This window comes from Syzygium oleosum, unplaced genomic scaffold (genome assembly GCF_021117445.2).
Source record: "Syzygium oleosum isolate NSW1041296 unplaced genomic scaffold, Sole_v2.1 Sole_v2.11, whole genome shotgun sequence".
Lineage (NCBI taxonomy): Eukaryota > Viridiplantae > Streptophyta > Magnoliopsida > Myrtales > Myrtaceae > Syzygium > Syzygium oleosum.
Window position 1 is genome coordinate 5,446,916 of NW_026607495.1, and position 17,716 is coordinate 5,464,631.

At 39.1% G+C, this 17,716-nt stretch overlaps 1 pseudogene; it reads left to right on the forward strand.

Annotated features, from left to right (window-relative positions):
• The first annotated feature begins 1,429 nt into the window (after positions 1 to 1,429).
• LOC115673827 (putative disease resistance protein At4g19050) lies at positions 1,430 to 11,056 on the forward strand (annotated as a pseudogene).
• The last annotated feature ends 6,660 nt before the right edge of the window (positions 11,057 to 17,716 follow it).

Consider the following 17,716-nt stretch of genomic DNA (forward strand, 5'->3'; position numbering starts at 1 on the left):
CCATGGGCTTGTCCTTTAATTGCACAATTCTTGATTGGTTGCATTGGACTTGCAAGCTGTCCAAAGTTTGCTTTCACAAACCCTAACATACATTAATAGAATAAAATTGCCACCTGAATTTCATAACTACTGAATCCACCATGATGGAATTAATAAGTAGCTGATGATCACAATGCCAAATTGATATTAGGTACCATCTAATCTATTCAAAGACATTTAGAGCATACTCGACATGGATACGCACGTGAATTTGTGCCTCGGAGATAGACCAAGTTCCATTAGGACATTGTGCTTTTTCCAGAAGCTTGAGTTTTGGTATTAAATTCTTAACTCGGCACGATCTCTCTTAAACTTAGCCGTACGAGAATGACTGTCTCGCGAATGCTCTGATTTAGGAATGGAACCGATCCGATCGAGATGGGGGTGTTTGGATTATGCTGTTAACTGAAGTACTTTTCTTGGTTACTCATCAAATAGCGCTCAGCTCAGTTAATACCGTGGCCACCCACTTTTAAAAATCGAGCCTAAATATTATCACACCAATGTTAACAATTTGTGTATGCATGTGTCTATAGTTCGTATCTCCCATTGCTTGTGTTTTGCCCAAATGGATATTTATTGGAAGGGAAAATGGTATAAATGGTTCTCGAACTTTGGCTCCATGTGCAAAGTCGTCCTTGAAATTTTATTTTGTTCAATGTAATTCCTGAATTTTAGCTCAATGTGTAATGTAGTCCTTGAACTTTTTATTTATTTAATGTGGTCCCTAAACTTTTGGTAAATATTCAATCCAGTCTTTGGTCTAGATAATTTAGGGACTAGATCAGACATTTACCAAAAATTCAAAAAGCACATTGAACTAGTAAAAAGTTTAAGGACAACATTTCATATTGGGTTAAATTTCAGAAACCAGACAACACTGCACATAGGGCCAAAGTTTTATGAACTATTGATATAATCATCCCTTGTTGAAATGGAATTTGAACTTTTTCTGACGCCATCTTGGTGACATGGTCAATGAACTTTAGCTCAATGTATAATGTGGTTCCTAGACTTTTTATTTATTTAATGTGGTCCCTAGAATTTTAATTTGTTTAATGTGATCCATAGACTTTTGGTACGTGTTCAATTTAGTCCTTGAATTATATGAAAATGTTCAGTATTGTCGTTCTCTTAATTCAAATTCTATAGTTTAGAGATAAAATTGAATACAAAAGTCAATAGATCAAATTGAACAAACTACAACTTCATTGATCACATTACTAATTAGGATAAAGTTTAAGAATCATATTGAACAAATTAAAAGTTCAGCTATTCGTTAGAGTAAAAAACCAAAAAGGTGACTGTCATCTACTGGAACGCACTAAAAACAGGGGTTGGGCAAGCACAGCCCCACCATTGACTGTCGCGAGTACAATAGCAGAAGCTTGGGATGAAGAAGGCTCGCAATCTTGTTGACCCACAAAGAGAACGCTTTCCGAGAGATCAGTGACAGTTGTTGCATTCCGCTTTTGAAGCCTCGGCTCAGCTCCCCCATAGCTTTCAGGTTTCTCTGCACTCTGTCTCCCCCCTTCTGGTTTGGCCTGCAACGTGTTTGTTCATTTGCCTGAATCAATCTTGCTTTCTTCGTTTCTATTTTCTTCGCTCTGATTCCGTCACAGGTTGGTTCAATTGCCATGGCTGTTGAGAGTGGACAGGTATGTTAAGCGATCCGTATGGAAGTACTGCATCCCGGTCGATCTAGTTGCATCGGGAACACGTTGGTGTTGAATTTGAGAGTCTGAAATGGGTGTTTGCAAATTGATGTAGAAAAAGACTCTTCTTTTTCTATTCAATGAATATGTTTTCTGTACATTTACAATGCTCAATCCTGTTATATATATAGGACATATGACAATCCTAATTAGGAGATATACAGTAGGAAGGATTCTATACTAGGAAGAAATTTATACAATAAAAATGCCTAACAAATAGGCTAAAATAGCTCACGACCACACTCCCCCTCAAGTAGGTGCAAAGATGTCTTTGATACCCAACTTGATAAGTGAGCAATGAAATTCTCTACTTGACAGAGCCTTTGTCAATATATCAGCTAACTGGTCTTCAGACTTGACAAATGGTAACTGGATCACTTTTGCTTCCAAATTCTCTTTGATGAAATGTCTGTCAATCTCCACATGTTTGGTTCTATCATGCTGAACTGGATTATGAGCAATATTTATGGCTGCTTTATTATCACAAAACAATTTGATTTCCAAACCTGGTGGATACCCGAGCTCAGTTAGCAGCTTTCGAAGCCATAGAAGTTCGCATAACCCCTTTGCTACACCTCTGAATTCAGCTTCTGCACTAGATCGAGCTACAACCTTTTGTTTCTTATTTCTCCATGTAACAAGGTTGCCTCCCACAAATGTAAGATACCCTGATGTAGACCTCCTGTCTGTCACACTTTCAGCCCAATCTGCATCTGTGTAACCTTCTATTTCAAGGTGGCCATTTTTTGCAAATAGCAACCCCTTTCCTGGGGCTGACTTCAAATATCGAATGATGCGCCACACAGCACTCATATGATCCTCACTAGGTGCATGCATGAACTGACTCACCACACTTACTGCATGAGCAATATCAGGACGTGTATGTGATAAGTAAATCGATCGACCTACTAACCTTTGGTATTTCTCTTTATTATTAGGCGTCTGATCAGGGTACTCTCCAAGCTTACAGTTTTGTACCATAGGAGTGTCTGCAGGCTTGCAATCTAGCATGCCAACTTCGGTCAAAAGATCAAGAACATACTTCCGCTGAGACAAGTAAATCCCTTCCTTCGACCTAGCAACCTCGATTCCCAAGAAATATTTCAAACCTCCCAAGTTCTTCATCTCAAACCTCCCAAGTTTATTGGACTGCTTGCGAGCATTGAATTTTGACGCACGGGATGTCCAACCCCGAACATGCACACAATTAAAACCTTCTCCTTTTGTCGGGCATGTACATCGATTTGAGTCGGTTTTTGATTGGTTTGGGCTCAAAATCAAGGCGCTAATTTGGTTATTCTCCATATTGGGTTGATGTTCCTAGGCAAGTCATCAGTCCTGATCTGCAAGTCCTTCATGCTTCCAAGTCTAAGCAATGCTTGAACCTGGCCAGTGGAATTGACTGTTTTTCAGCATGTCCGTCGGATTATAAGTTGTGGTATCTTTTTTCACCGACTATCCAGTAGTTCTTCCCCACGACATAATATTTTACATAACATGATACCTGAAGGCTGACATCACTGCTTTTGGTACTCTCTTGGTGCATCTGGTTTTCTGTTGAATCACTCTAGCTATCACAGAATACATTAGCACATTGCTGTTCTAAACCAAGATCAGAAGCTAGACTGTGCAACCACAATGAGTCTTTTATTGCGTCTGTTACTGCCATGTGTGCAACTTTCGTCATCGACTATGCCTTTATCACATGCAAAGACATCTTCCTTTCACGACATGACTAGGGAAACTGAAAGGACAGCCCTTCAGTGACTATATCCTGTTTTAATCTTGTGCACAATCCGAATTAACATGCCCAGTGACTCGATGATCTTAGTGTCATTCGCCTGGAAACTAACCTAACTCTGCCATCCTCTTCAAATGCTTTAGGATCCACTTTGCAGACTATCGTCTTCCTCCTTATCCTCAGTCTGTGCTGGTAACTTAGTAGAAAATTTAAGCTGTGCCACAAAAGGGATACTCACATGTTTCACTGTTCGCATGCCTAAACGCTCTACTAACTTTTTTATGTACTCTAACGCAAGCATAATACACGGAACAGTCCTATCTTCATAAATTTTTACATATCCAGAATTTTTTCAGCTGCATTAGATCTTTCAGTTCAATTTCTGTACTGGATCAGGGCCTGAGTATTGAGGAACAATGTTTTAATGTCAAGTATCATGTCTACAATGAACTCCAACCCTGAACACAAATGTGATTTAGACCCTTTCCATTGATGGGGCTTCCCAGCACTTTAAATCATGTTGATTTTTGTTCAATTTAAGCTCAAAATCCATCCTCCCATTTAACACATATTTTTTACTGGCAAACCAAAAGTCAGTCCCATTTAGTAACAACCTCTTACTTGCAACTTTGGTAACCATCTGGTTTGTGAAAATACTCCAAAATAATGTTATCATTTACTTATGGTATTGAAAGCAATCCGTAAATTTGATTTGGCAACATTTTGACAATTGTTTTCAAACTTTTCGATGTTTCATTGCTTTCATTCTAAATAAAGCAAAGAAGAAAATGTGGATGCTTCTAATGCCCAAAGCAAAAGGTCTTTTATAATTTTGAGAAAATATAATCATATCTTTACTATTCATGTTCCAAAAAGGAATGTTGGTTTTCACTTCCTGAAAAAAAATGAGACTAGACACTGCGTAAATAAAAATTGGAAAGCTTTTCTCAAATCAAACAGGCCCCTAGTCTTTGTTTCCTTCTCTTCTTTTCGAAAATTTTGGCCACTGATGTCTGTCCTCTATATTGCTTTACCTTGTGAAACTTGCATAGCCTTGCTTTATCCCGAGCTTTCATAACCTGTCTAAGTTTATTCAAAGTTCTTGAGCCAACGAATTTAATGCTGGAATTGAGCCAATCATCTAGGTCATGACTTATCATGTCCGAAACGAGTGTGTACAATTGTCCATATAAATTGTTTAGCCAAAATTTTCCTCGTCACTTGCTGAGCTTAATTATTCAACTGTAGTGATTTGCCCATAAACAGTGTCTTTTTGAGCAGTTCTCAAGAATACATCATGACATGAACCACGATTACAGGATAAACTGAGACAGGATAAACTTTAGGGGCAAAGTGACACGAAGGGAATGTTTAGGGAGCTAAGTTTATTTTTTCAACTTGTCAGCACCAGCATTTTAAAGGAACAAATGTAAACTATTCCTTGTGCGGTTATGGTTGGCCAAAGTATCCTCATTTTACCAAACTCAAGCTTACATTTGAAAGCAGGACTCGGGGATATTTATCCTTCTCTCTGAATCAAAATATTTACTTTGCCTCTCAGACTATATTAGTAAATAGATAATTCTTGGGGGAATAACTATTGTAAGCCAAAACTACCTCAACACCACATAATTCATTTCAGCCTTATTTTGAACAATCTGGGTAAATTAAGAAAGCTCTTACTTTTTTTGTACTAACTTATTCTTAAAGCTGGGAAACTTCACCTAATTCCAACAATGTCGTCGATGAAGAATATCAGATCCTCTTTAGGACATCAGTCGAATGCTATATCTTATTCTGGTAGATTGATCAAAGAACCACTTAGATAGGCTATATTTATCTCATATCGCCTGGACATATCAAACATACTGTTAGGAATATGGATTAAGGGAATTATTCTACTTGTATAGTGTGTTCACATAATTAGAAAATATGCCAACCATCCTTCACGAGACAATAAACACTGTTCTATCTGCTCCCTTCCAGGTTGGAGTAATGAGATTGGTAGTTTAGGTTTTAATTTCTTTTGAAGTCTGTAGTAAGTGAGAGTTGATAATGCATGCTTCTATCATATATGGAACAGTTTAACTCAAAATATTTTGAAAATTTACTTTGGAAGGACGTAATGCTTCATTCACCCTTAGTTGATGTCCCATTATGCAGTCACTTTTGCCTGCGACGGCCAACCCAGCAGATTCTTTGAAAGCTCGAAAGCAAGAGATTTTAGCTTTTCTAAGCGATGACAAAGTGAAACCAGTTGTCCTTTTCGGAGAAATGGGAGTAGGGAAAACATGGATGGCAAGAGAGGTAGCAGCCGACCTCAAGGGTTCATCCTATGGAACTCTTTGGATGGTTCTGGGAAAAAAGTCGAGGAAAGAGTTTTTCTTGAGAATATTGCCTTTCAGCTGTCTGTTTTTCCTTCTAATGAGGATTGGGAGGAAGATGATAAAAATGCTGAGATGGAGCAGCAGGAGGGAAAAGTGTACACGGAAAGTCTGAAACAGAGGATCCTGGATAAGCTTAAATTGATGAAACCTGCAAAACTTGAAGAAACAGAAACAGCGAAATCGGATGGGAAGAAATCTGGAAAGCCTGAACAGAAAGCACCGGCAAAGGTTGATCAGAAGGAATCCAGAAAAGAGCCGTATCTTCTTATTGTTCTGGATGATATTGCTGATGAGGACCAAGAGGAAATTGTCACTGCTCTAAATGGCCTGCTTCATGAGCACCTTCTTAAGGTTTTGATCACAAGAAGGGGCAGTGACATCGGTGGTTGCTCCGAAGGAATCGGGGATACAATTCAGACAGAAGCTGAGAAAACAAAACCATATGAAATCAAACCCCTCTCTAATGCCGACTCATCGAACTTATTGAATAATAGGGTCAAGAAAGAAGTTTCTGGGGCAACAGGGTTCAAGAGACTGTCTGATGCTATTGGTAGTAGTGGCTTACGTCGTCCTGGGGTGATTATCATGATTGCAGAAGCGTTGAATCATGTTGAGGATTTGAAATTGGCTGACACAATTGAAGAAGCTGCCTCTGTTGTCGAATCTGCTGATATCACAAGGTTATTGCAGTACGTGGATGATATGTTGCCCAGCACCCTCACCAAGTGCTGCTGGCATTGCAGATACTTGTTTAGATACTTGTTTCCTGAACGTAGTGGTATCCACTACAATGAGTTGATAACTCACTGGTTACTGGAAGGATACTTTGACAACCATGATCATATTGAGAAGGCTTATGAGGAGGCACATTGTACTCTGATGGAGCTCAAAGATCGTGGTTTTCTAAGAGAAACGGAGGATAGTTATGTTTATATGGAAAGTGATGCTTTGGGAGTCACTGATCACCGACTTGATGGACTCAGCGAGTCTGCATGCGTTGGCCTGGCTCGTGTGCTGAACGACCACACTTGGACTGGTCTTGGGAGGGTTATACAGACTGATGGGATGGTCAAGACAAGTAGTGGAAAAAGGAGTGAGATGTCCACTCTCCTTATTGATGGCGCTCGCTTTTGCAGAGAAGTCCCTGGAGCATTTTCCCAACGGCTTAAAGTCCTGGTCATCTTAAATCCAATGTTCAAAAAGCTTCCCTCACCACTTTCAAATTTGAAGGAGCTTCAAATACTTGTTCTTAGGGGCTGTCGTCTATTGGAGAAGGTAGATGAGATCTGAGAACTTACGAACTTACTAGTTCTTGAGATATCTGGGGCTTGTCTGGTGAAGGAAATCCGTGATGATCTTTTTGAGCTCATGAAAGATCTTAGATCTCTTAGCTTATCTGAAGTTGGCATTAAGTGGCTTCCTGCTTCTGTCTTAGATTGGAGCGAACTCCGTTGGCTCATTCTTAGAAAGTGCCCCAATTTGGAACAACTGTGTGATAATAAATTGTTGAGGAAAAAGGAAGCGGCAAAACAGGAAGTGCTTTCGTTGGCAAAGCTGGAAGTGTTTGATTTCTCTGGTTCAGAGTCTTTCCAAAGTATCCAGGTCAAGACCCTCAATTTACTCCAGAAACTTCAAATTCTCAATCTTTCTAAAACCAAGATTGGGCGCTTGCCCTTTTTTCACAATTTGGGAGAGCTCACTCGACTCCTCCTAAGTGACTGTCCATCCCTGGCAAGACTTCCCACCCTAAAACCTTTAACTAAACTTGAGATTCTCGTTCTTTCAAGGACAACATCTTTGAAAGAAGTACAAGATGATTCTCAAGAAACTAAAACTGACTTTAGAGTTCTTGATCTCATGGGTAGTGCTGTGAATAAGCTACCTAGCAACATCAACAGCTTATCTCATCTTCTTTTGAGTGGTTGCATTGAGCTTCAAAAATTGCCATCCACGCAGAACCTCAAACGCCTTGAGGAGCTGAACCTTTCTGATGCCTCTATATTGGAAGAATTTGAAGATAATTCATTTGAACATCTTAATTCCCGTCACCGACTCATCCTCTCAAATACCAAAATAAAAGCTCTTCCATCCCTTTCTGAGCACTCTGAACTTCGTTTCCTCTTGCTAAAGAATTGTAAATGTCCTATTGAGTTGCAAAACTTGAGTAAACTTAAGAAACTGGAAGTTCTTGATCTCTCGGGATGCTCTGAGTTAGTGATAGCAAGCAATTACTCCTTCAGGGCATGTCTTACCTGAAGAAGATCAATCTCTCACAGACTAAAATTAAAAGGCTTTCGCCAAATTGCTTTCCTATCAGCCTCTGTCAACTAATAATAAGAAATTGCCCCGACTTGGAAGTCCTTTCCTCGAAAGATCTGCCGAATCTATAGGTACTCGACCTTCATGGTGCAAAATCTACAGAAGTTGAATTTCTTTGTCATATGAATGAAAAAACTAAGGATTCTCAACCTGTCTGAAATAAAGTTTGCACAATTGCCATCTCTGTCCCACCTCAGTAACCTGACGAAACTCTCTCTGAGAGGTTGTTCCTGTAAAGTGTCGAATCTGGATGCCCTGAAGGAGCTTGAGCTGCTGGATCTATCGGGGACCGAAGTTGAGTATTTACCTACCCTTGAGACTTTTAGCAACCTCCAACAACTACTGCTAAGCAATTGTGCTGACTTAGACGATGTGAAAAATTTGAAGTCTCTTACCAAATTGGAGGTTCTAGATCTTTCAGGGACAAAAATAAAACAATATCCCTATGAAATCTCGTCTCTGACTAGTCTGAGGAAGCTCAATCTGCAGGATACGAATCATATTAAGGGAATTGACTGGAAGCAGATAAAGTATATTCCAGAGGAGTTCAACTTGGGAGGTTGTGAATCCCTAAGTTCTGAGAATTCTGCATCTCCTGACTGGCCTTCCATAGTAATATGTGGTACCAGATTTCTCGAGTTCGTGGAGGAATCCAAGTTGTGGGATACATGCTTCCAAAAATTCCACTTTTCTGTTTGGCTTCCCAAAAATGAAGATGGAAGGATACATGACCTTGGAGACAGGGGTCTACTGATGGATATCAAGTCTCAGGGAAGAATTCCTCATCGTGAAGAGCTAGGGCGGTATCTGGAGATCCATGGATCCTACTGCTCTTCCAGTCTACCTGAACATGTTCTTGATCATGCTGATCACATATTGCAAATTGATGATAGCTCTTTTAGTCACTTATCCGAACTTGTTAAAGAGAATTTGAAATCAATAAAGAGCTGCTGGCTTGACAGGTGCACGGATATCAAAAGTATAGTCAATGGAGAAGAAGATGCCAGAGCTTCAGGAAAGCTTGAGTTTCTTTATCTGTGTAATCTCTCTTCCTCAAGATGCGTGTGTGATGATAAAGTGCAGACCGATGATGATAAAGTGCAGCCTGAGGTCTTTGGAGTTCTTAAGAGCTTGTATATAGAGTGTTGCCCAATGCTCACAGACGTTTTCCCATTGTCCAAGCTGCCAAAGAAGCTCGAAACCCTCCAAATCAAATTTTGTGATGAAATGAGAGAGCTATTTGACCATGGTATGTCTGCAGAATGTAACTTGCAGACCTTGGATCTTATGGAATTACCGAAGCTTGAGAAAATTGGGGTAATGATGGTCTCTCTGCGAGTACTGAAGGTGAGACGATGTCCAAAACTGAAGAACATTTTCCCATCATCCAATCTGCCAAGGAAGCTCGAAACCCTCCAAATCAATTCTTGTGATGAAACAAAAGAGCTATTTAGCCCTGGTATGGCCGAAAAATGTAACTTGCAGACCATGGATCTTATGGAATTAAAAGAGCTTGAGAGAATTGGGGTTATGATGGTCTCCCTGCGAGTACTGAAACTGGGACGCTGTCCGAATCTGGAGAATTTAGAGGAAGTGCTTGGAGAAGCTGAAAATCTGGAAATTCTCCATATTTCTTGCGCTGCTAGGCTGAAGACCATATGCAATCAGAAAGTGAAGCCAATGAGCTTCAAAATACTAAAACAGCTTAAAATAGAATCTTGTCCCCAGCTCAAAGAAGTTTCTCCCTCATCCAAATTACCACCAAACCTGGAGGTTCTTGAGATAAACTCTTGTGAAAGCTTGGAAACTATATTCGGAGGCAGCTCAGCAGGTTCTTCATTGTCAAGAGTACGACTGTGCAGCTTGCCTAAACTAAGCAGCCCTGGGTTCATAGTACTTCATCAACATGATGTCAGCAATTGCCCAAATCTGCAAATAGACCGATCCGGTTGAGTGAGAAGTAAGTTCATAGAATTTGATGTGAAGCTCACTGATCAATGCTTTTAGAATATCATTCAGTTTGCAATTGCCAGTTCAGCTCTCTCTCTCTCTCCCCAACAACCGCCCCGCCCCCCTTGGAATTTGGTATTGTCATCTCAATTTTGGAACTCATCCATTTTGCAGGCATTTCTTCGGTCGTGAATCTGTGATGATCCATTGAATGCAGGAGAAATTTCCCCTGAAATGCCTGGCAGCTTTTTTCTTTTACTAATGTATAAACAATCATGGTCATCGCGAATGGAAAGAGAAAACATCGGATGCTTACTGGCTGCAATGTCCGACCGCCCTTGCTGTAACTCAATGCATATGTTTCCTTGAGGGATGTGATGCAGCATAGAATCAGATGCTGGGGATATCAGGTGTGACTTAAGTTTTCATATAACAGTCTGTCAAGTCTACATTATTCTTTCATATCTGGTTTCAGATTTCTCAATTTGTATGTGTACGTCCATATTTGTACTAATTCAAATCCCGTGTCGATTGATACCTTTGCAGTGGCAGTGGTGTCATACTTCTCTGCCGGAACTCACCAATTTTAATTTGTTTGAGGCTCTTGGCTTCATTTCTGAACTGGGTTCTGGTTCCAATTGGCAACCCTTGATCTCCCTTCAAGCTGAGATTACAGCTGATTTTGTTCATATGTACCAGGTTAGACATTACTCTTATGAGCTGCATAATTTGTAATCCTAGAACTGAGGATGCGTGTCACATTGGACTTCACGAGAGAATTTATGATCAACGACGCATCACTCGACAAAATCATGTACTGAAGTATTCGGAAGATGCAACAATCTCCATTCTTCTGCTGTTACCAGAATTCTGTATGTGAGAACTGCAGTTTTTCCTCCTCCAAATGTTTCTATCATGATATTATGAAGAAGCTCCCAAGCAGTGAGAAGCTCATAATCTCACGAAGAAAGATGCTCGTACCGGGACACATCGTCTCATAAAAAATCCCAAATCAGCACCCATTCGTCTCCAAGAAATCCAAATTGGCACTCCCGATTCAAATCTATCCTCCATATCGGTTCAGAATTTTTCAAGAGAACATTATTAATTCGAGATAAATGTGTTTGAGATTTTTAACAGTACTAAAAAAAATACATTTATACAAGCTGTCAATTTGCATGAAACTCTTCAAATTCTCAAGCACAGGAATTCATCAGTATCGTCGTGTGATGCAGGGCATCGTCATGCTCTCCAACGAACGTGGGCAAAGGGGATGAGATTGTAGTACAAGAAGGGTCCAGTACAATGATGAAGTACAGGACTCCACCCTTTCTTCCCGAGCATTAATATTCCGTGACAAGACCCGAAACCTCTGCTTGTTCAGCAGATCGAGAGGCAGTACAAAAGGGATCCAAAGTCACTGTGTACTGCACTTTCATGGCTACTACCGTATAAAAGAATGAGTCTAGATGTACGAAAGATGCAGATCGTGATGCTGCTCGAGAAGATTGGAGACTCCCACGATTCAGAAACATCATTGAGTGCAGCGTTGATGAAATCGCCTCCAAGTTTCCGGGGATCTTGCTCGACGGAACAGGGTCGGCTTCGCCGGCGCTGCACTCAATTATGTTTCTATGTTTGGGTCGCCGGCGACGCCGGAGATTTCGAGGTTTCGGTTTTACTTTTGCGTACGATGCGATTGGTTTTGTACTCTTGTCGTCTGGATTTGTAGGCAAATATCAGATCCCAATATATTCATATTGATTCAGGATACGAATTTCATTTATGATTGCATAGCTATTGCGAAGTATTCCTGCATAATTAAAAGTGTTCATCAGTAAACTCGCATGTTTATGGCGAAAATCGCTATGAAGTCGTCGATATATTTTTTTTTTGGTAAGGTAAGTCGTCGATATTTGTTGTTAGATAGTTCAGAAAAAGATGCATGATGAGTACGAGCTTGAAAAAGTTAAATAAATAGTTTCGCAAATGGTAATACTTTAATTATTGAGCGCATCTATAAACTATTATTTCGGAGTATTTTGTGCAAGATACTTGTGTTGATCAAGGCCCAATGAGACACTCTTTTTCCCTTTGCAATTAGACCCCTCCTAGAGTAGACAAATTTACAACAAAACTTTACCAATACTTGAGGCTTGTGGCACACATTATATATATATTGATAATCATGGATCCGCACGTACGGCCGACAGCCAACAGCGACTATACCTCGAGGGGAACTAGCACAGCAACCCACCGCTATGGCCCCCCACTTAAATCGCGATAGCAGTGCTGGGGAATCGATCCCAGGTCTCATGGGTAAAGACTGGGAACGCCCTAACCAGCGCAGCTGCCCACGGGTGGGTTTGTGGCACACATTATATTCATATTCACAATTTCCAAAATGTTCAAAGAATAAAATTTTCTAACATGTATTTGGTGCGCACATGCCCGATGCACTCGTTAGTCATTCAATGACGACTTTATGCGCATATGACGCATTAAATAGTGGTTCATACCTAAGAGCGTCCAATGCATTAGATAGTGGTTCATACCTAAGAGCAGATCTGCCCAATTAAAGTAATGAAGTTAATTGTATAAGAGATTCGAGATAATTGACCGTGATAGTACAGGGAAAGGAGTTCTTAGCCCATGATAGATATAGATGGACTAGTTCCATCGTATAGTTTGGGCTCTTAGAATATAACCCTTCTAAAGCTTTCGATTCGGTTATATCAAAAAGCGCACTAAATTAGGGTCTCCTTATCGGGCCAGGTCATTTCAGGCCAAGCGAATTGTAAGTTTTGGAATGTATAAGAGTGTAACGTGTGTTAAATCAGTTTTCTAATTCGTCTCCCAATTGATTACGCAACCAATTCTAATCATGAATCATTCAATGCGACTTGAATTGAATTCGACAGTCATATCAAATGTTGCATTTCGATCACGACAATGCATAAAATCTTCCAAAACCGGATTTTTCATGACCTTGTTTGATCCTTGAACGTTCCTAAAAGAGAGAGATCCACCGGATACGGGAGATCACAAAAGTGGCATAAAACTAATCATAGAAGAAAATATCTTCACTAAAGTAATAAGATGCTTATTGTAGCTTGATGAAAGCACACCTTTCTAGAACATCCTAGGGACATTACATGCGAAAAGTTTGAGATGACGACAGATCATGAGTACTGTTATGGATACACAATCTGATTAACTTAGATTTAACAGGTCATCGAAGCCTATCAAGCTCTAAAAAATATATTTAAGCAAGCGGGTCATATTCAAGTACCGAAGAAAGAGTATCGTGTCATCTTGTAAATGGAAAAATTGCACCATTGGTCTTTAATCCTTTACGAAAAAATTGCAATCGAGTCGTAAATTTTTCAATTGGTTCGATCGAGTCATCAACCTCTATTGAAAAATGCAATTAAGTTATGAAATTTTGTCGAAAAGTGCAACTTAAGAATGCCACATAAGCAATTTTGTTTGGGTGACACGTAGGCAATTTTTAATACTGTTCGTCAAAATAACTTGATTGCACTTTTTGAAGAAGGTTGATGGCTTAATTGAACCAATTGAAAGGTTTAAGATTTAATTACATCATTACATAAAAATTAGGACTTCCTGTACGATTTTCCTATCGCAATTTTTTTTTTTTTAAGTCTAGCTGTTCAAGAGAGACCAACCAAGTTGCTAACTGAGTTGTGAAAGCCCAATGAATGAAAGCCCTATCTACAAATGGGGCCTCTTTCCCTCCGCAGGCCCTTTGAGATTTACTCTTCTCAAGATACTTCGAACTTGTATTCTCAATCTTTATCTAGTTAATGAAGCTTCCAGCTGTTCATAGCAGATTTTTCAGGATTTCCTATTATTTGACTTGATTTTGATACAGTCTTAAATACATGGGAGATCAAATAGGGCATACATGTAATTAAAGGAGAAAATACTTTCATGAAGTACTAAAGTTCTTATTTTACCTTAATAAAAGTACACCTTTCTAGAATTTCCCAGGGACATCATCGTATGCAAAAAGTTGAGATATCATCTATGTGTATCAAACTTTAAGAGAAATATTTAAACAGGCAGGTCATATTTAAGCACCTAATAAGGATCTATCATGTTATCTTATAAATTGATTTGGTAAATAGTTGTTTTCTTTAATCTCTATCCCCAATATCTCCAGACTATATCCTCGAGTATTAACTTGTGCTTTCTTCAAACAATAAGTTTTTAGGTAGATAGACTATTATGTAAAAAAAAACAACACTAACTCTCATGCACGACCACCACCACCGTCGCCTGGTCTAAAGGGCTAAACCAACCTCTTTGCACTATACTCCTCCGCCCTGAACGGTGTCTCCGGTGCAAGAATGTGGTTGTGACTCATGGGCGGATAGTTGCGCCGGCATGATCGTGGTGGTTCAAAGGAGACTGAAATGAGGTTGGAACTCAAGAGCAATTTGTTGATTAGGTTGACATTAGATTTTTCCATCACTTAAAACAGAGTGACAATTGTCCAAAAAGTCTTAAATATATTGTACAACGGTCAATTCAGTCCTAAACCTTTCAATTGTGCCAATTTAGTCCTAAATCTTTTGACGATTTTCTAATATAATCCTTTCAGCCAATTTTGGATAGAAGTCATCGATGTGGATGCCTACCGTCCTACGTGGCATGGTCGGTGTTGACGTGGCAGTTTTTGCAAATATTTTTATTTTGTTCAATTTTTAAAATTATTTGTTTATCTATTTTCTTTTTTTATTGTTAAGGGTTGGCGGTCCCAAGGGCTTCACGGCCCTCGCTCACTGTTGGCAAGGGCTAGTAGGCTCTCGTTGAGTGGCCGACGGAGGTTGTCGAGCGGCCGGTGGGGGTTGTTGAGCCTCGGCCGGTGATAGTTAAAAAAAAAAAAAGAAACGAAAAAATAACAAAATAAAAATTAATGAAAATTATTAAAAATTCAATAAATTCAAAAAAAAATTGAAAAAAAAATTGTGAAAATTATCCACGTTAGCACTGGCTATGCCACGTAAGATGGCTGTCATCCACTTCAGCGGTTTTTGCCCAAAATCGGCCCGAAGGATTATATTGGCAAATTGTTTAAAACGTTTAGAATTAATTTGCACAATTAAAATGTTAAGTACTGAATTAATGCCGTATAACAGGTTCATGACTTTTTAGACAATTTTCCTAAAGTAGACGAGCTAATGGAAATACTTTATTACACTCTGTTGACAAGTTTTAATATTTGCTCACACGATTTGGAAGTTTCAAAACTTCATTACCTTCGTATATAAATTTTAAGGCTTCTAGTGTGCTCGTGTCCCTTTTATTTTACCTACAACAAAAAAAGAAAAGTCCTAGGTGGGACTGACTAAACTTTGGACTATTGGACTCTTGCCCCCACACATCCCCCCAAGAAATAAACAAATGTTGTTCCTTCCAGTGCAACAAAAAGAGACAAAAAGGCAATCAATTCCCTAATCTGATTAAGCTTCCACTTAAAATCAATCGGATCAACACTCAAAGAGTCACACACTACGTAATAACAAAAAGGAATATGTGGAAAATCCTAAAGCTTATCATAAAAGTGCAATTGAGTCCTAAAACTTTTAAAAATTGCACTTAAGTCCTAGAACTTGTCACGAAAATGCAATGAAGTTCTAAAAGTTTTAAAAAGTTCAATCAAGTCCTAAAACTTGTCAAATTGGTCCAATCAAGTCCTAAAACTTTCATAATTAGGATTCCATTGCACTTTCGTGATAATTTTTTTTAGAACTTCGAGTGCACTTATCCCTAAAAAAAATATTATCACAACGACCCTTAAATTTATCATTCTATCTTTGAACAGACAAAAAACTACGTAAAAATGTCAAATAGCGAGTTGAATCGTGAAGGAGGGAAAGCAGCAAAGGGAACAAAAGGAAGCATGGAAAGGGAGAGTCCGAGAGAAGAACAACTTTGAGGAGTTGAAATCCCCTTTGAGTTTGGAGAAGAGTCAAAACGGAGAATGCGAAAATAATGGAAGAATTTCAGAGTGCTTTTTCTTTGGGCGGTCGAGGCAGAAAGCGAGAGGCTTTCGATTTTTCAAGCTGTGGTCGGCTCGTGGCCGTAGTGTTCATAACTTGAGCTCATCTTCGATTTTTTCGACACGTCGAGACCATAAAGTCTTCGTCTTTCTACGCCCACAATTCAGCTCTGAGATAGAGAGAGAGAGAGGATTGGGTTGACGTATAAATGATGTATGGATTACGTGCACGAAGGGATTGACCTGTAGAACGGGTAACATGGATTACTTGCATCCCTCGAGTAGGAGAGTTTAGCATCTTTTTTATTATTTTGGGCCACTCTTTGACATTTGAGTGGATCCGTCGAGCTAGTGGATCGGGTCGGGTAAAAAATTGTCCAAGTTAAACTGACTCATTTAACCCGTTTTGATATACTTCTAGGCAATACAATTTAGTGACCATATCCGACCTAACTCATACCTAACTTGTACCCGATTCCGATCCATAATACTAAAACACTTCCATATTTAATCAAATGTAGGAAAACTAATATTCAAACTGAGGTGAGAACGAGGAACGAGCGAGCACGAGATCAAGTGATGTTGAGAGAGAGTGAAGAGAGTGTCATAGAAATGGGTTTATGATCCATTTTGAGAAGTATACATTCGAGACAGATCAACCCTTAAATAGTTAGGATTTGTTGATCGTAATAAAGACTTCACTAGAATTCATATCAAGCACATATTAACATTGGAAAATTACTTAAAATTACTTTTTATAAGCATAGTTAATCACATGACATGTAAAGTATAATGATCTTATGATACATAGACACACAGTACAATAATACAATCCCAGTGGACTCAATTATTCAGAATGCAAACAAATTTCTTTGAAAAGGTGCAATCTGGAATAAATTGGCCACAACCAGGCCTGAATCCAAATGCAAGAACCACTTCAGTCAATCAGCTAGACACGTGGCAATCTAATATTAGTCCAAAACCTAGTCCCTACGAACAATCAACAAGGAATTCAGTAAAAAAATAAAGCATAGTTGAACTTCCAGATTTACCTTTAGACTTGTTTCGTGTATGGTTTTATACTTCGACTGGTGAGTGCTCTCCAAAATGCTTCGATCAGCTTACATACCAAGAATTTCCCCGACTTATTCAAAGAATGAGATCGACCGCTTTGATCAATCTCGCTTTGCAAAATACCTATTCAAAGTATACTTTCTCAGTAGTCGAGATATTTTCAAATGCTAGATCAGGTGTAGAAGAGGCAATCGTCCAAATGCTTTGTATAATATCTAAAGAGCCTTCTTATCACGGGTCGCTGCTGATAATGAAATCAAATCGTCTAATCACATCAAATCAAATCTAAAACGATATGAAACAGTGAATAATATGGATCACCTTTAAAGAGGGCCTACTTATCGTATTTCCGACAAATAAAACACGATCCCTGAGTATTGATGACGCGAGTTGAATTCATAAAAATCTCCGATACCATTATCATTATCGATCCAAATTAATCTACCACGTTTTAGTTATCGAA